This window comes from Maylandia zebra, linkage group LG20 (genome assembly GCF_041146795.1).
Source record: "Maylandia zebra isolate NMK-2024a linkage group LG20, Mzebra_GT3a, whole genome shotgun sequence".
Lineage (NCBI taxonomy): Eukaryota > Metazoa > Chordata > Actinopteri > Cichliformes > Cichlidae > Maylandia > Maylandia zebra.
This window is the reverse complement of record NC_135186.1, coordinates 34,467,992-34,471,535: the sequence shown is the minus strand read 5'-3', so window position 1 is coordinate 34,471,535 and position 3,544 is coordinate 34,467,992. Positions and strand designations below refer to the sequence as shown.

The 3,544-nt window shown below is 41.3% G+C and overlaps 1 protein-coding gene across 2 annotated transcripts in view; it reads right to left on the bottom strand.

Annotated features, from left to right (window-relative positions):
• Nucleotides 1-269: 269 nt before the first annotated feature.
• elk1 (ETS transcription factor ELK1) overlaps nucleotides 270-3,544 on the bottom strand; it is a 37,989-nt gene continuing 34,714 nt past the window's right edge. Inside the window, exon 12 of one of the 2 annotated variants that reach the window (XR_001341563.3) lies at nucleotides 270-286. The gene's annotated coding sequence lies outside the window, so the exon portion shown is untranslated. Of the gene's footprint in view, nucleotides 287-1,292; nucleotides 1,310-3,544 lie in introns of those variants that run through there. The other variant, XR_191642.4, reaches the window with a different exon arrangement.

Here is a 3,544-nt window from a genome sequence, read left to right as displayed (position 1 = left end):
CCCTCCTGTCCTCTGTCAGGTCCGCGGCAGCTGACTTCCCATCAGCCAATGGGATTTATAGGCCACTGGACGAGGGACCAATCAGGGAGCTCGGATGCTGCACAGAAGCGCTGGAGGAGGAGGAGGGTGAACGATGATGATGAGGAGGAAGGGGAGGGTGGGTGTCTTCTGACATGACGTAATGCTCCAGATTCACCTAATGACTGAGAGTCTGCGCTCCCCTTGTTATCTCTCTCTACTTTGCTTCTTCTTCTTCTTCTGTGGTGTCTCCGTGGTGCTGTCTGATCTGAGGCACGAACCAGCAGAAAGTTTAAACAGGAAGTTTGAAACTTCACAAGTCAAAATGTCTTCAGTCACACATCAGACGCAAAGAGTTTACTGTTAAACAGAGAGTATCTAAGCATGATGTCAGTGCTTTATAGCTTACATCGCACTTCATCTCTTTTTTATTGGGACATTTCATGGAAATTCAATCAGTGCCTATAAATATAAATTAAATACACTGAAATTAAAAGGTTTTTTAGTTTTAGTGAACAACAATGTAACAACACATTGCTTCATTTCCTCCATAAAACAAAACAATTTGGGGGCTTTGTTTGTATTTATTCTTATTTAGTATAAAAAAATAACCAAACAAACAAACAAACAAACAATGTTGATAACGAATCAAACAACAAACAAAAGAGAAAAGTTTGATAAGTTCTACAATTGTGATTGATCACATGTAGCAAATGTGTTCATGATAAAATGGAATAAATGAATTAATATTATCATTATCGCCTTCATAATACCAGCAACAATTCTAGGATTGTAACGCAATAAGTAAATAAGAAATTGTTAGTATTAAAAAAGCCTCAGAGATTTGTGAGGAGCCACTGCTCTACATCAGAAGGAGCCAACTGAGGATTTTTTGCAATCCAGTCAGAAGGCGATCCCTCGACAGACCCAGAGCTTATTTCTGGGAACGCCTCGATATTCCCCAGAAAAGATGCAGACAGAAAGGTGAGAACATGAAGAAATCAAAAATGGAAAAAGGATCAAATATAAACACGCAGAAACATCCACAGTTATCTTTTAGTTACTGCATTTTTATTTAATTTCCACTGCGAGTCCCAGCGAGGTTCTCTGATCTCTGCGGACGTCCAGCACTCAACACTGTGAGGAAACCAAAGTAATGCGAGACACCTGCTGACATCATGAGTGATCTCACATTGATCCAGTAAATCCTCAGGGTGAGTCAGCGTTACTGTACATGGAGCGAAGGCGAGGATGAGGACATCGAGGTGACGATGGCTCACTTTAAAAATGACTGGACAGAGAGGAGGGAGATGATGAAGACGTTTAAACGGTGGTGAAAAGGAAAAAGAAAACAAGATGCTGAAGAATAAAAGAAGACTGATCGTCATTCTGATCACAGATATGAACCAAACTCCACACAAATATCAGCTAATTTAATATCAGTCAGGAGTTGTCACAGATTAGAGCAGTAAAAAATAAATCCACACCAAACACTTCTCGTCATATCAGACCTTAAATCTTTAAAACACTGACAAAGCAGTGTTTCAGCAGGACTTTTAAATATCTTTATTTTTTTAAATCCGATTCTGATGGACATGATAAAGTCTTGAGACTTTGATCCAGTCAGGTTTCTGATGTCACAAAAGTTACTGATAAAAGCCTTTTAGAGCAGTTTCAAGTTCAGAGTGGTTCAGTTGGATTAAGTCCCCTCACTTCCTGTCATGGTCCGTGGGAGTTTTCCATCTGTGGCTGTGGGTCCTCCCCTTTTGGGTGGGGCCAGCGCCTCACCTGTATTCCGTCTGCAAGCAATCAGCGGGAGAGCTACTTAAACCTGTGCAACCTGCCTTTCCTCACCAGTTTGTTATGCTCGCTAGTGTGGTAACTAGAACTAGACTGACCCTCTGAGACTCATGCTAGTTGCTTCTTCCTCGTGTAACTCTGTTTTCCCTGTGTTTGGAGGTGTTGCATTCCCTGGTTCAATCTCACCTGGATATTCTCCATCTCTTTGCCCTCCGACCTTCTCGTTTCACCTGCTTATGATTGTGAAGTTCCTGCCTCTCCGTCTTTTACAGAATCCCTCCTGTTCCTCTGATGCCTTTTCTGTGCCCGCTCCTGCAACCTGATTTACTAGGCCACTCCCTCTCCGTCCCAGTCACTGACCCTCCGTGGTTATTATTTACTTAAGGCTTTGCCCGCTCTGTATTCTGTTATTTGTTTGTTATTTATTTGGGTCCTTTCTTTGGGTGAACGTCTAGTTGATGACACTTGCTGTTTGCTATTATAACCTTTTCTCAATTTGTGGATAAAACATCATTTAAAAAATTCCCGTTTTGTTGGAGATGAATATGAAAATGAAAGCATGACTTAAATTAAAACAAAACAAAAACCAATTGCAAATATTTAGTGTTAAAAGCACTTCCTCAAAAGAAACGCCAGCAGTCCTGTGTTCACCTTCTTAGCCAATATGGGCGAACCGGGGTCAAACTGCTGAGATAATTATTCAAACCTTTTTGTTTCAGTTTTCAGAGATGTAATATCAATAATCTTTTCTTTTTAAACATGAAAGCTAATTAGACCATAAAAACTGCACCTTGCAGAAAACAGTAACCATACATTAGCAGTACAGTTAAACCAGCGTGTGTGTGTATAGGAAGCAGCTGCTGGGGGTTGAAGCTGATGCTATCATGCTTCAAATCAAAATGCTGTAAGGTGGTAATGTGAGGTCTATGAGACTCGGGGCTTTAACTGCAATTGTTCTCCTCTATCGATGATGAAAATACATTTTTGGGCTACATCTCCTCAGAGCCTCCATTAATCTCTGTTCATACTGGAATAAATGATCAGCGTCTCCCGTAGAACAACAAGACCAACCACTGACAGCTCCAAGGCTCGTCCTTTCTTCTGTGTGGTTTAAGGACGCCAACAGGAGGATTTACTCCACCTGCTCTTTTCCTGACCAGAGGTGAACTCATGTTCAGAGGATCAGAGGTTTAATAAAAAGTAAAGCATGGATTCATGTTTTATTAAACCTCTGAGCTGCAGCTGGATGGAAGCACCGACATCTGATTCCCTCCTCGTTCGAGTTCAACCCAAATTCTCCCACAATGCAAAGTAGGTTTTTCCTCCAACCTGTTTTATCTGTAAATGTGTGTCAGCTTGCACCCTGAGAATCAGTGTGTGTGTGTGTAAGAAGACGCACACACACATCACATAAACTGTCATCAGCCTTCATGTTGTTATCTGCAGGAGATTTATGACAAATCAGGTCAAAGTTCAGTGTAAACAATAAAATGGAAGACTTATCTTTGAAAATTTGGTTGAGGCGAACACACACACACACACACACACACACACACACACACACACAGAGCATCTTATGTGTGTGTGAGAGACTCGGTGTGAACTCCTGCTGAGTGAAAACAATCCTGCAGCCTCTCAAATCCAGATTAGTCTGGATTAAAACTCACTATTCCCATCAGAAAAGTGTGTGTACTTGCATTACTGATGCTATGGGGACATTTGTCTG